Source organism: Sceloporus undulatus, chromosome 5 (assembly GCF_019175285.1).
Source record: "Sceloporus undulatus isolate JIND9_A2432 ecotype Alabama chromosome 5, SceUnd_v1.1, whole genome shotgun sequence".
NCBI lineage: Eukaryota > Metazoa > Chordata > Lepidosauria > Squamata > Phrynosomatidae > Sceloporus > Sceloporus undulatus.
In genome coordinates, this window is record NC_056526.1 from 23,300,124 (window position 1) to 23,315,912 (window position 15,789).

General features: G+C 39.3%; 1 long non-coding RNA gene across 3 annotated transcripts in view; it reads right to left on the minus strand.

Annotated features, from left to right (window-relative positions):
* Window positions 1-776: 776 nt before the first annotated feature.
* The window catches only part of LOC121930450, a 38,511-nt gene continuing 23,498 nt past the window's right edge, over window positions 777-15,789 (minus strand). The window contains exons 2-6 of one of the 3 annotated variants that reach the window (XR_006103947.1): window positions 14,745-14,884; window positions 8,184-8,231; window positions 7,773-7,938; window positions 3,224-3,388; window positions 777-2,867 (exon numbers count right to left, since the gene is read on the minus strand). This is a non-coding gene — a long non-coding RNA (uncharacterized LOC121930450). Of the gene's footprint in view, window positions 2,868-3,223; window positions 3,389-7,772; window positions 7,939-8,183; window positions 8,232-14,744; window positions 15,372-15,789 lie in introns of those variants that run through there. The other 2 variants (XR_006103945.1, XR_006103946.1) reach the window with 2 other exon arrangements.

Consider the following 15,789-nt stretch of genomic DNA (forward strand, 5'->3'; position numbering starts at 1 on the left):
ATAAGAGCATAGGGAGGGGAGGGGGGAGGAAGAGAGGAAGAGAAGGGGTAAGGATAGTAAAGAGAGGAGGCATTAGTGATTAGGAATTTTTATTATTGTCAAAGATAGACATTAAGGAAGCCTACTGAAGTTCTCAGGGCAAGAGGAAAAATACCCAAGAGGACCTACCTCAGACTGCAGGTGCCTAAACTGTCCATGGCTTTTAAGATTAGCACCAACAACTTATGCCTGAAACTACATTAGTTATTTATGCAGATCCCAAAGGCTGGGTCTAAAAGGAGATGATAGTTTGCTTCAAGACTGCAGCTGGTATGTTCTAGAGCATCTAAAGCTTCCCAATACTTTCCAAATCCCATACCAAGAGTGTTGCAGTAATCTTATCTGTCTTTTGCCAAGGCATGAATAGCAGCCACCATGGAATGTATTGTCATTCCAATGAAGGAGTTCAGCTGGCATGCTTTAAGAGAACTGGCAACAGGGACTCCACAACAGGTGGGGCCACAAAGTGGAAGTCAAGCAACAGCACTAGATATTTGCAAGCTGCATCTCTGTATTGATAGTGATGAGATGCAAACCCCATTGAGAGTGGGCCCTTAAACAACAAAAGTTCCTTGTGGTGCCCTTCCTCCTTCAGTGGAGAATTCTGGTGGGTGTATGTGACAGCATTAGGATTGCCATGTTCTTGTCTCTCAAATCTGGGCCTCTAATTTGCACATTATTGTCAATATGCATATTATTTATTGACATTATGATGATAAATTATTATGTGTGTCATAAATGTGGAAATTTAACACAACAGTTGCATTTTGATGCTATTATGTTTCAGCCTTGATACCTTTTAATAGCAACTATTCTTCTGCAAGAAGAAATGTAAAACAATATTTAAAATGCTGGTACAGAGAGACACAAGTTGAAATCTCTGTTTAGGTTGCATCTGTACTTTAGAATTAATACAGTTTGACACCAATTTAACTGCTATGACTCAATACTATGAAATTCTCAGATTTGTAGTTTTGTGAGATATTTAGCTTTCTCTGTCAGTGAGCTCTGATGTCACAGCAAACTACAAATCCCAGGATTCCATAAGATGGAGCCATGACATTTAAAGCAATGTCAAATTGCATTAATTCTGCAGTGTGGCAGCAGCCTCAATCATTGAATTTACCATGTGATCTTGAGTCATCACTATCTTTCAGCAAAGCTACCTGCACAAGCACCCTATTGATTTTCAGCAGATCACTATAGTATTTTTCCTACCAGGGTGTTTTTGTTGTTGCTGACAAAAAGAGATACAGATCCATGAAAGTATGAGAGGAGCTCTTGAGAGGGACCCTCATCTAATTCATGGGAGAAATGCAAGGGAAAATTAGGATGAGCATTAAAAAACCACATTCTTTTCCCTCACACTTTGCACCTAATACAGTAGTTCTTTCTCTTTCCCTTTGCACCCTTCCAACAAAACTTTCACCTTCTCTTCATTCCTTCTTCTTGTCCTACCACATGCCTTCAGAATGCTTTTCTGTCTTACTTTGTGCTGCATCTCTCTCCCTTCCTCAACCCACACCTTGTACCTTTGCTATGCTCACCTCCCTTGGGTCTTGAAACTCCCATCCTCCTTCTGCAACTTATGCCTGCTTCTTTTGTTCCTTGCACAGTGCCACTACATTTCTTAGTCTATCTTGCCTCTTCTCCCCTTGCCTAACCTCACTTCCCTCATTTTCCCTCCCTTACTTCTTGCACATCATCTCTTATATCTCTCATCCTCTCTTTGCTGCCTTCCATCCCACTTTTCCTTCTATTGCACTCACCTGCTGCACCTCTTACCTTCTCTCCATTTCCCCCAGCATGCTTTCTCTCCCACCTTTCCAATTGGACCTACAACCCTTTCTTCCATCAACCTACTTGCTCCACTTCATGCTGCTTCCTGTAAGCCCTATATTGAGTTGAAGCAATATACTTTCACATGTGGCTTTTAAACCTCTTTAAAAATGTGAAAATAATTAAGCTTTAGGTTTATTTGCCACATGACACTGTCTCCATCTTGTTGCTACCTTGCCCTCCAAGTCGCCTGAACCATCATTCCCTTCACTCCCCTGAGGGCTTGATAGGGGTTAGGCCATTCGACACTATTTGACATCAGTAGCAGCACTCCGCAAGGTTTGGCTGTTGTTGAAGTGAAGCACAAAGTTTTACAGAACTTCATACTCCACATGCAGCAGTTCAGGATCTTATAATTAAGATTAATTTTCTAACCCTCCCTACAGTCATCCTATGTTCTCAACCTGAACTCTATGCTCACTTTGACCAATTCTTTGAACATTTCTATCCCAATATTTTGGAGAACTCTCCCCATAACCACTATGCCATTCTCTTTCTTAGGTATTCCTTCTGAATATTTTGTATGCAAAATGTTTACTGTGGTGCTCTGTTGTGAATAGGGGCTTTCAGTGGATTGGAGAACATTGCTGATAAAGTCTCTCCCCCCCCCTTCTGAGTGTTATACTTAATTTAGAAGCCAACAACGTGTATGAGTAGCTCAAATTATTCTTCCCCAAGTTCCCCATAAGAAATACCTTGAATTTGTCAACAGTGAATTTCATGGCTGAATTGTTCTCTCTGAATAATTTACGTGAGAAGTTTAGCATTTGCTGTGAATGAACAACACACCTATTTGGGTTTTTATGAATGCATTTGTCATTGGGTAATTGTTTGACTTATAGTTTATGCAAACAAATTTCAGCCTGCGGGGTCCTTCCTTCCAAACAGCATGCATGTTGGCAATTCACTATTCATCGTCCATTATTTATAGCATGGGATTGGTGACGGTGCGGAGAATTCACCCGGTATCATTTCTGCTTCTGGATCAGCTGTGAAGCAAGAAATAGTGGGTTTGTCAATGGGAGAAGGGAATAAAACCAAGGGAGACCTTGTTATTTACACTTTTTGAATGGGGAAAAATTGCAGAAAATACCAGTATTGCCCTCATGTTTCTGTAAACAAAGAACTGGTGTAAGCATTTTAAGATATTTTGAGACAATATTTCATACTGCAAGCATTAGCTGCTCATCTTAATTGCAAAAGAATGTAAGTATCACTTCAAGGGGTGACTTCTAATGTTTAGGGGGACTAGCTACATCTGGTTCCAAGTCAAATAATCTATAATGGAGTGCTAGAAAGTAGAAACCTTGAACCAAAATTACAAGTTTACATCCCTTATACTCACTTTTTTATGACTGTGAACTGAATATTGAATTGAGAAGTCATGAGTCGGACAAATATATGATGCTTGCTTCCAGGGCTGGTTCAATTAAATGACTTTACATTCCATATACTGAAGTAGACAGTAAACACAGCACAGAAAGATGACTTCTTCGTGTGAACTAGGCAGCTGTAAAGGAAAGGGAGAAATGATGTGAAAAAATGAAGTTATTGTACAAGTGCAAAGGGAAACAGGCTCCAAGGTTTGAGTTTCAAGGTTCTCAATCAAAGATTAAAATGAGTGTAAGCCAAAAGAAGCAATTGGCAGAGGGCTAGGAGGATGTTAACCATCACCATTTCTGAACAGATGAATAAAATGACATCTGCAGCCCCTGCTGAAATGAATCCTTAACTGGTGAGTAGCACTGGAGGTTAAAGAAGAATCAAGGACAAATATTTCATTTAGGATCCTATTAGAGAAGGCCAGGAGACTCCATGCATGCAAATAACTGCTATAGCAAAAATGGGTGGTGAAAACCCCATGGGCAGGAAAACTTATTTCAGCTGACCAATGGGTGGTGGAAATTCATTCCTCTTCTAACTCCTAGGAAGGCAATGATCCAGGTCTTTTATTCTTCATAAAGCATTGCCATTTGCTACATCTTAAAAATTTACTGCCAACACGTTCTACCAGCCCATCATACTGAATCCTGACAACTGCCATAGTGATATCTCCAAAGAGAGGACAAAAACTGAGTCTCTTTCCTAACACTAGGGAGAACACATTTTAACTCTGAATTGACAAATTATTTCTAACAATATTTATCTTCCCTCAGAAGAAGGTCTCATGTCAAACTAATAAGTCTTAATTGCTCATTCAGAATCAAGCCACCATCAAACACTGTGTATTATAACACTGCTAGCTTACCACAGTATCTTGTTGTTAGAATATATATATATATATATATATATATATATATATATATATATATATATGCATCCCCCAGCAAATGTGAGGATTGTAGCTATTCTCCACAGAAATAGAGAAGCTGGTGAGAAGTCACATCATCATCTCTACAAATCAGAAAGTCCTACTAATTCAATGCTGCCAGGCCAGGGTCCACTACATTTCTGATATTGCAGCAAAAAGGTGATTAGCCATACTGATGAAGATGTTGTCTCAACCCTAAGCCTTGAATTCCTCTCATAAGGACTGTGGGCAACCCATTAGGAAAGCCCTCCTACCACACTAACTCCCACCCAAATACACCTTCAAACCACTGTAAGCATCTTGATTTTGGGCCCATACAGACAAGCCAAAATAAAGCTGCTTCAGGTCACTTTGGAGGTATGCTGTTTAAATGATGCATGCGTCTTAAGAGCCCAGAAGCCGTGCCAAAGCCACACTTCAGTCCTAAGGACTGGAGCATGGCTTCCAGGCTCTTAGCATGCATGCATTATTTAAATAGCATACCTCCAAAGTGTCTCGAAGCAGCTTTATTTTGGCCTGTCTGTATGGGGCCATTGTGACGTCAAAGGCTTTCATGGCTGGCATCCATAGTTTTTTGTGGGTTTTTCAGGCTATGTGGCTATGTTCTGGAAGAATTTTGTTCCTGACATTTCACCTGCATCTGTGACTGGCATCTTTAGAAGTTGGTGGCATGGAAGTGAGCGGAGTATATATACTGTATGATCCTTGGTTGGGAAGAAGTAATTTACATGTTAATCTATGTGTTGGTCTGTTGTTGAATGACAAGTCCTCTGGGTGGGAGGTTATGCAGGAGGATGTGTGTGTCTATTTAATTAGCAATCCATTGTCTGTGGGGAAACCCCTGAGCCTGACTTGGATGATGTCCATTTGCATGTGTTAAATAGACACATATCCCACATATCTTCCCACCCTGAGGCCTTGCCATTCAAAAACAGACCAACGCACAAATTAACATGTAAATCACTTCCTCCCAACCATAGTATATATACTCCATTCACTTCCTGTGGCATACAGCAGTCCGAGAGATGGTGAATTACATTAGAGAATGAACTACCTGGGCCCAAGATCACCCACTGAATTTCATGGTTTGCTGAGGTCTGGAACCTGGATCTCCCACATATCAGTCAACTTTCTAACACTCTGGCTCTTCCTTGGAATTCTATATATTTTCTTAAATGATGTCAGTGATCCCTATTCTTTATAAGCCCAAGGGAAATGCTCCTGACAGGCACACCATCCAAGGAAAGAGAGTGAAGCAACAAGCCAGGCATCTTTAGTTAATCCTAGTTTCTTGTTTCAGCCAAACTGAGGAACTATAACTACTTCTGGAACAAACCATGATCTGAGGTTGCTCTATATCCTGGCTTCTACTGTACTGGTTTCTATAGGTTCTGATTTCCTTGTTTATTCATGACCTGTTCAGATGTGCAAGTGAAAGTAGCCAGAGACACAAGCATATACTAGACAAAGAGAGTGTTCCCACTTAGTGTTTAAAGCGATTTAAAATGCAGCGAGTCATAAATGCAGTGATTTAAAGTGATGTGATTTTCAATTCGATTTTTTCCTATTGTTCCCATTTGTGTTGTTGACGGTAAATATTCTGCGTTAAAGTACCCCTATTTCATTCCCATATAATTTACATCGATTTATTTAAACCCGGATTTGAATTTCTATTCGTTCCCATTAGCTGTCAATCATCGTAACATCATCATGCCGTCATTATATTGTGGATTATTTGTATTCGATTTATCCTAGCAGTTGTTCCCATTTCTTGTCCGTTTTTACCTTCCCTCCTATTTTGGCGGGTTTTTTAAAATTAGCCAATCAGTAGCACTTATGCGCTTACCCACATATGCTTGATCAGCCGAATATTCACTTATAAGACAATATATACGCATATGTGCTTATAAATATATATTTTTAGAAAAACTATGGGCTAATTACCTGCTTTGCGAAGGCTCTGGAGGAAGAATGCAAGAAAAAAAATGGCAATGGCGAAGGCGAAAATGAACAAGGTTACACCCACAAACCAACCCCTCGGCTGTTGCTCCTCCCTTCGCCGGAATCCCGAATTTGCTACCAATGCGTTCCCATACAATTACAGCAAATCCTATCCTGGGTTCAAAAATAACCCGAGGTATAACCTAGTATTTTTTAAACCCAAGTTAAACACGTATAATTAGATTTTTACAGGAAAAATCAAATCAGAATCGAATTACTGTGGGAATGATTCCGGAGTAATGCGTGTCTAATTCAGGCTTAAGTGGGAACAATAAGAAGTTATGTCGAATCATGACACGGGTTTTAGACTAGTGGGAAGGACCCCAAAGGAACATCCACATCTCAGTTTAAAAAGCTGTGATGTGATTGTGTGAAGTCTCTCACAGAGTATTTTTTTCCACTAGAAACCATGAATCCTTTGAATGTGTATTGCTTCCCAAGCTGTATGGATATAAAAATATATGCAACACAAAGTTAGATGTTGGAGAGTAGACATAATATTATTTCCCTGTTATAATTAATTTTTGTAGATAGATGGGCATTCAGGCAGCTACAGCACAGATGTAATTAAAATTCAGCAAAATCATCTTGATCTGACAAACGAAATAAACATTTCCCCCAGGTGGTCTAGCTGTGAGATATCTGCTGACATGAGTCCCTAAAGTTTATAGAGAATCACTTAAATGCCAAGGACAAGAGTTGGCAATTAATTTCCAGATAATGGCCTGACGTTTATCTCCTTAGTAAATTAAAGAACCCCAATGCAAGGGCTGCATTTTCCGCTAGCAAGTGCAAGATATATTCTATTAAACAGAGAGAGAGGAAATGTTTTGAATGATACCCATGGGACAGGGGAAGTCTTTGTGAAAACCTCTCTTACAAGGTGTGTTCTGAAGAAAATGGAGCTAGCCATCAACACTGGTTCTGGGGAGGCTTTGTGGTTTCAGAAGACATTTAGGTTCAAAACACACTGCAGGAGTAATCCAGTTTGAGACTGCTTTAACTGCCCTGGCTCAGTGCTAGGGAATTCTGGGAACTGTAGAGAGATTTAGCCTTCTCTGTCAGAGAGCTCCGGTGCCACAATAAATGACAATTGCCAGGATTCCTTAGCACTGGACCAAGACAGTTAAAGCAGTCTCAAACTGGATTATTTCTGCAGTGTTACTTAGTTACTCACTGCAAAGCTCAGAGAGTAAACAGGGAGCTCCACACTGATTCTTCTTAGTTTATCAGGCAATACTTAAATTTGTACAACTCAAAAAATGCCACTAGAACAGCTGGATAAACTGAGGGACAGAAAGATACATTAAGGGACAATATCATGATGTGATTGTAACATTTGTTGCCATTAATTTGCTATGGTAATATCCCGCCTTCTTTCCATCTCTAATTATCAAGACAGTAAACTGTAAAATACACAGTACAGTATTAAGAACAACATTGCAAACAGTGCAACTGCTGAAAACAACACAACAGTCAAGCAAACAGAAAGGAGATGCCTCTCAAAACTGTGAAATGGAGATACATAGATGAAGTAGTTTCTTTTGCTGTTTTACAAATTAGAGAGGGACCTGAAACAAACCTTTGCAATGAGAAACTCTTGTCCAGTGATCAAGCCTGTCAGCAATGCCCTTTCGCATGATATTCTGTTCCATTCTCCTTCTCCCTAAACCTCTCTCCAGCAAACACTCATCATTCTCTGCCCACTCCTGAAAACTGTGAATTCTTCTAGTGCCTTCCTTTTATATCTGGAAATATAAACTGAATATCACACAATGCCAATAATGCTTACTAATTCTTCCTCTGGAAGAAGCCAAACACAGTTATTGCTGCCCTTGGAACTTCCTACTATTTGAGGATTGATCATAGTGGATTTCCCAAACTCTAAATGAAATTTAAAACTTCATCTCTACTTCTGATACTGTTATAAATTATTATTATTGCTTAATACATACCTTCTGTTTGTTAGGTTCCATTCCTATAAAAAACTTACCTGGAAGTAATCTCCATTGACTTTAGCTGGGCCTTCTTCTGAAAAGACCTGTATAAGATTGTGTTGTTAAGAGTTAAGCTTCTGTTCTTAATTATAATCATTATCTTTATTCACATACTGTTACTTGAGATACTTTGTATTCTGTATCACTTCCTTGTTGAAAAAATATGTCTTATTTTATAGCCCTTTCCCTCTCCAGATTAGATCTGAAATTCTTGTTTAAGGCTGTCATTCATGCACAGGAATTGGATTCTAAATAGGTTGAAAAGCCGATCTTAAATTAGAACAATATTGGTTTGGTGTATTATTAACTATCATTTAAGACAGGCCAAATACCACTAGATCCATCTTATCTCAGCATTGATAGCACCAAGGTAAAGACTTTTTACAGAGGTTATACAAATAAAGTCATTTCCACACCACCCCTGACTCCTATTGTCAGAGTGATATATATTCCTAAAGATAAGACTAAGATTCAAATGTATCATGGTGAAATTCAGAATTTATCCCCTTTCTCCCCAAAATGAAGATGTAGTTGTGGCAATTATTCATAAGGAACTATTTATTAAACAAGCATTGCTTTTATTTATATATTTTTTAATTTTTTTTACAATATATACAATATAATACAACGTCATAGTCTAAAAGCTTCCTTTGACCCCATCCTTTTCTTCACCTCATCATATGCTTGTACAAAGCATTTCACTGTCAATCTTATTACTTTAAAAATTACCTCTATTAAATTATCCATTTTCATTGATGTTAATTATATCTTCCACTAGACATTTATCCAAAATTTCACCTGATTCAAAGGTGGTTTGAATATACTATTACTTTGACACATGTAAGTGATAAATGCTTTCCATGTGGCTTTGAATAAATGTTCTTTTATTTCTCCTCTCCCTAATCTTACTTTATATGTTAATTTTTCAGATAAATCTATGGTCCATATTCTGTTTAACCAATTCTGTATTGAAAGGTTCTCTGTCCCCCGTCCCCCCATCTCCATCCTGGCAGCCCAGACCAAAAATAATAGAAAGTCTTTATTTAATAAATTCTCATTTTCATTTTTGAATAAAGAAATAAGAAGTAATGTCCCCCTAAAGTAGAACTTTTCTCCTATTATACAGCTTATCCAATTTAGGACCTCTTCTCAAAATTTTCATATGATTCCAATCTCCTAATACTTCACATCCTCTCCAGTATAATTTTGCTACTCTGGTATTAATCCTGTGCAATTTAAGTGGATAATGGTACCATGTATGGATAATTTTCAATTTTCAATGTGTTTTCTCTAATTTGAACAAATACTGATTTATAAAGTAGAGTTTCCCAAATTAAATTCCATTTATTTTCAGCTACTTTTATCCTCAAATCTGTTTCCCAAACAAATCTTATTCCTTTCGACTTTCCAAAATTAGCATCGTGTTATTCAATATAATTAGCAGATTTGTCCTATTCCATTATTTAGACTATTATTACATATTATTTTTAATATAGTTAGAGAGCTTCTATTCCATTTTGCCTGGAAGAAATGTATTTGCATTAATTGCAGTCAGGATGGTTTTACTGGTTCCAATTTGATTTTACTTTGGTCTGATTGTATAGGTTTACCGTTTGGGAATAAATCAATCTATATACTCTTCTCTCTTTCCATCTCCTCAACTGATTATACAGTGGACCCTTGCTATCATTTGGGGTCTGGCTCCAGGGCCCACCCACCCCTATGGATATCAAAATCTGTGGATGCTTAAGTCCCATTATATAAAATGGCATAGTGAAATAGTGTTCCTTATATAAAATGACAAATACAAGGTTTGCTTCTTTGGAATATTTTCTGGGAAGGGGGTATTTTTAAGCAGTGGATGGTGAAATCCATGGATTCAGAATCCATAAATATGGAGGGCCAACTGTATTTATTTTCCTGTTTAAATAGAGTGTATTCTAGGCACAGACAGAAGGCTGCTGCTGCGGGTGCTAACAATTCTTTGCATCTAAACCATATGCAGAACAACCCTTCTGGGAATGGGCTAAGTTTTGTGTCTTCTTAACTTTGTCTGAAAAAATATTTCCCAACTGGTACTTCAATAACGTGCTTCTCTCTATTTGTATCCAAGGAATAGAATTCTCACGTTTCCCAGATTTCTTTAATTGAACCAATTGGGCTGCATCATGATTTAATTCCATATTGGGCTGATCTGAACTTCCCTGTGATGGCTGACTATATTTAGTATTATTAATGAATTTTAAGGATTTTCCTCCAGTAATAAACTTTTCAAAAAAATTGCCAATTTGAAAACTTAGCCTTTATTTTCTCTTGGTAATTGAATCATTTAGACATGTTTTGTTTGGTTTTGTTTTTTTAAAAAGAGCTATTTTCCCTCAGGCTCCTCTCAGCACTTGTTCGCTGGTTCATTTAGCCCAGTGCAAAGAAACACTAACCATTCAAAATTTCACTGAAATCATTTTCATTAATCTATAGCTGCCCATGAAATAAAGTAAACATCCCTGTACATCTAAAAAACAAAAAACAAAAACAAACAAACAAAAAAAACATCTGAAGCATGTCTGTACATTGAAATAAATGCCTTCATTTCCTGATTTCTTCTCATATCATGAGTTGTTGTATACCAGGAATGGGGGAAAAAACATAAACTGAAGCCATTTTTAGGCTTTCAGACTTCTGGTTACCTCCTGCTGCCCAAATATCTTTCCTAAGTCTAAGATGTCCAAGGAGGGGAAAAGCATGGTAAGATTGTTTACCCATACCTTGTAGGGTATGTGGAAGGCCATTTGGGACCAATTACATTTACTGTGTGTGTGTGTGTGTGTGTGTGTGTGTGTGTGTGTGTGTGTGTGTGCTCCTGTTTTAAAGTAAGTGAGCACAGAGGATATAGCCTCCAAGGACTTGTGGAGACTACTTCTTCTTGTTGTTGTTGTTGTTGTTGTGTGCCTTCAAGTCATTTCCGACTTATAGTGACCCTAAGCCTTCTGGTTGTTCATGAGGTTTGCCAATATTTGGTCAGAGGGGTTTTGCCATTGCCGTCTCCTGAGGCTGATAGCATTTGGCTTGCCTAAGGTCACCCAGTGGCTACAATTCCTGTCAGTTGCCCATGTCCGCTCTGCACATTTGACTGATTGATTGATAGACTGATATTATTTAGAGAATCTATAACCTGCCCTTCAGCAAAAAAGACTCCCAGAGCAGCTTTCTTATTATTAATTTAGCAGTTCCCTGAAGTTTAAATAAGACAAGGTGCACAATGGAAATACGTGGTTGGTGGTTTGGGGAATTAAGTCTGGCAGTTGCTGGCTGCTTTTCTTTCTCTCTGAGGCCAAAACAACTGCAGCTAAAATATTGGGCAGGGGAATCATACCAGCTATTGGGGTCAAGGCATGATGGAGCTGTGCCTGGCTACTCTTCTCTCTCTCTGAGGTCAGAGCAATGGTCTCTGTTTAAGCCATATTCAGAAATTATCAAGGGAGGGGGGAGTAGGGCCAGCTGAACCTCCTAAATGCTGTAATCTGCACTCTTTAGATTCTACCAAAGAATTCTTTCAGTATGGGCAAATTCAATGCCCACAAAGTCCATGCATGCTGAATAGCCAGCTGCCCCCATGGACCATCAAGGAAGCTGCACCTGAGGCAGCACAGAATTTGATGAGGAGTCTGCACTGATTTCCAGTGTGTAATAATGATGCCCAGAACATAGGCTTAGGGAGATATGCCTGGGAGTGAGAGGTCAAGGAGAATTAGTAATAAAAAATGCTGGCAACTGAGCTCTTAGGTGGGACTAAAAAACTTAGTCATAAAAACCTCAGTTCTGGCTCAGTCAGGTTGCTGAGATCACTGTCTATAGATCAAGCGATTCTCCTTGCCTATTCCACCTCCTATTGTCATTGCTCTACTGGTGCCTGACTATAATGGCTTGGGCCCAGGATACCTTAAGGACCGCCTCTCTCCATACAATCCACCCCGCACACTCAGAACATTTGGGCAGCAGCTATTGAGGGTTCCAGGGGCAAGGTTAACCTCCACCTCAAGGAGGACCTTTTCAATCTCGGCCCAAACCCTCTGGAACACGCTGCCCATAGAGCTCCGCTCGGCCACCTCCCTGGCCCAGTTTAAGGAGGAGCTAAAAACCTTCTTATTTTTATTAGCATTCCCGGATGCTGGTCCCGGTTAGCTTCCCCCCTCTGGCAGCAGTGGTCGGCTGGCCAGAAATTGGTTTTAATGTAATTTTAATGATTATTGTTGTTATTATTTATTGTGATGTATTTGTATTTGTATTAGTATTATGTTGTGCACCGCCCTGATCATGGGAAGGGTGGTATAAAAATAAAAATATTATTATTATTATTATTATTATTATTATTATTATTATTATTATTAGTTGTGTTTGACTTTGCTTCTTGGCATATTGCTATCTGGTTCCTGTTCTAAACTGGACTAGTTCAGACTCTGGAGTGCTGCTTGTCTATGACTTTCGGCACTCCTCATATGGCTTTGGACAACTTGACTTGATGTTTTCTTACTTTCTTTTGAACTTGGCTCTGTTCTTTAAATCGTTTTCCAGATTTTCTTTGCCTGACTGGCCTATATGTGGTGTGAAACTTTACAGGCATAGAATTTGGACCATTAGACCTTGATAATCAGAGAATGGGACATGGAGTCCCCACATGTCCTAACTGATATATGATTGGGTCAGTTTGAAAAATGGTGCCTCCAAGAGGTTAGAAATGTTCTTCTTTGGGCTACTGCTCTCAGAATCTCTCTGCTGTCATTATGGCCTCTTTGGAACTGAGCTGTGCATCATAAAATCGAAAGAAGATGCAAATTTGAATGATGATGGTATTCTGATTCACACATTATTCCACGAGGTGTGAATAATGTTGATTTGTTCTGAAATATGAAATTAAGAAAATCATCAAGCATCCCTACACTTATACTGCAGGAGAAATGAAACATGTAGGGAACTTTTATAACTGTACGGATGTCTTCCTCACATCAGATGTCTGAACTGATGCATCCCAAGAATTGTGCCAGCTCACTTTACCATGTAAAATCCACCCTTTACTTATGACTGAAAGTCACGTGTATGCCAACTGCAATAACTTAAGAAAGCATACTAGTAAATGATGCCATTGACTCTACTAGCATGGGGCTGCTCTTTTTTGCCTCCTTACTGAGATTTCCTTGAAGCAGAGGCTCTCCTTTTAGTTAATTAAAATGTTTACAGAAACTTCAAAATGGAAGATGGTTGACAGATGGCACTGCTTCAGGGAAAACCTCTTTTTCTAGTGCCATATTTCAAATAATCACAGAGGAAAAGCACTGAGCCTGGCTTTAGGTCAGAGATTTCTTCAATTCCCTGTGCAGTATTCCAAAACAGCATAGCTGAAAACCAGCCCTAATACCATCAAAACCCACACTGAGCCTTACATACACAATTATATTTCTGTATGTTCCTCAGATACTCAGTGGAAGTAGTTTTGTGGTATAAACAGTCTGGATTTCTCCTAAGGTTGTCCTGGTCCTGCTGGAGAATGAGTGCCTTCTGCTACATTCATGAAAACTGAGCAGATTGTTTACCCTAGGCTGAGTATGTTACAGATTCTTCTCTTCCACTTCTTTCTTCTTCTAAAAGAATGTGCGGACCTGTCTCCAGTCTTAAACCCTGACAACAGACAAATAGGAGCAATCTCATTACTAATGGTCAAATACAAGGTTTCCAGATCTCAGGGTATGGCCCCAAGTCTCCAATTTTCATGGGTCTCCTCCAGGTAAGAGAGGAAGGTGCAAATCCTCCAGTTCTGAGGGACTTAGATGCAGGCAAGAGGAAAGGTCTGTCTAGAAGCCTCCAGTTCAACCAGGAGAGTAGTAGCCTGTTTCTGCTAAAAAGCACATTCTTTTCCAAAGCATTATGCAGTTGTGACTGTTGTTGTTGTGTGCCTTCAAATCATTTCTGATTTATGGTGAGCCTATCATGAGCTTACCTTGGCAAGATTTGTTCAGAGGAAGTTTACCATTGTCTTCACCTGAGGTGGAGAATATGTAACTTGACCAAGATCACCCAGTAGGTTTTTTTGGCCAAACTGGGAATCAAACTCTGGTCTCTAGAGTTGTAGTCCAACACTCAAACCTCTACATCACACAATGACTCTCTCTTTTTTTAATCACACCTCTGTAATTTTGTAATCTTTCTGCTCTTACAGCTTTTATTCACACTAATATCTTATCACATGCAGCATCTGGTACTTGGAATGTATGGTTTCAAGGAGCTGTTGCCCCAGAAAGTAACTTCTCCACGCTTGTCTACCTTTTCTTCTGAGTTAAGATGAAACTTCTTTTATGAGATGGTCATTTGTCCTTATTCTGCAGATTCTTATGCATTCCTCTTTAAATGGTGCTATTACTCACTTGAAAGATCAGCTGCTCCCCCCCCCTTCTTTGAGCAGATCAACAGAGAGTCATCTTGTTTCATTTTAAGTTGGAATCAAAGCAGCAGCCCCTTCTTTGGTGCTCAGCAGCTTTTTGAAAAGCACTGAAGGCCAAGGTTACCTTATCAAGCTCTTTGGGGATGATCAAAGGCAGGCGACTCTTATGTGTTGCCTCTTCAGCAATTTTCCATCCTGCTAGATTCTAGAGGGAGGAAGTCCAGCTCTCATCCTTCTGCCTTGGGGAGACAGGATAGCAGAGGCCTTTAATCAGATTAAGGGGGACATTTGCTAGAAAATGTGGTCTCTGAGGCTCAGTCACGACAGTCTCTTCTGACTTTATGTACCTCTTTTAAGACCCCCCTCCCACCTCCTTTCTTCTAGCTTTTCTGTAATCCCTGAGATGTGACCTGCAGAGTAATGGGGAAGAAGAAGAAATTGGTAGATGCTGGTAAATGCTGGGAGCATTTGCATCAACTTATTGTTTGGCCTCTGCAATACATGCTTTGAGGCACTACCAGTAAAGGAGCACTTGTAGAGTCTGTGGAATAAAGGCCTATATTGAGACAGAATTTCATGGTTTAACTGCCACCACAAAAAGCCTACAGACACAGAAAAAATACGCACAAACATATACATCTCACACAGAGACAGATTTCTTTTTAAGTGTCCAGAAAAAAAAACTTGAATTTTAGCAAGTTTCGCGGGGGGGAGGAGATTTTTCAGTGTGTGACATACTGAGACAGCAATCTCTCTCACACACAGAGGTGTGTTGCCAGGAAGAGTACCTAGATTGGCTTAACAGTGGTGCATACATTTGTGTGTGTGTGTGTGTGTATTAATATAAATAATCAAATAATAGAAATGAGAACCATGACTTAAATAGAAATACAATATACAATACCTCTCACTGGAATGGAGAAGAGTTGTGATCTGAGATCCTCTGTGACCACCCAGTCTGCTGTTCAGTCCCTCACTGCTGATGGGCAATTGCAAGATCCATGTTTTCCCTTTGAGGCTTGGACTTAACAGCTCTTTAGAGAGAAGTCACAGCTAAATAAAGGACTACCCTCTATAAAATAGGATGCATTGGCCAAGATCTGACATGTCTAAGAACTGACACTGAAAACTACCTTATATTTCAGGGAACCATTTTGAACCAATGGATG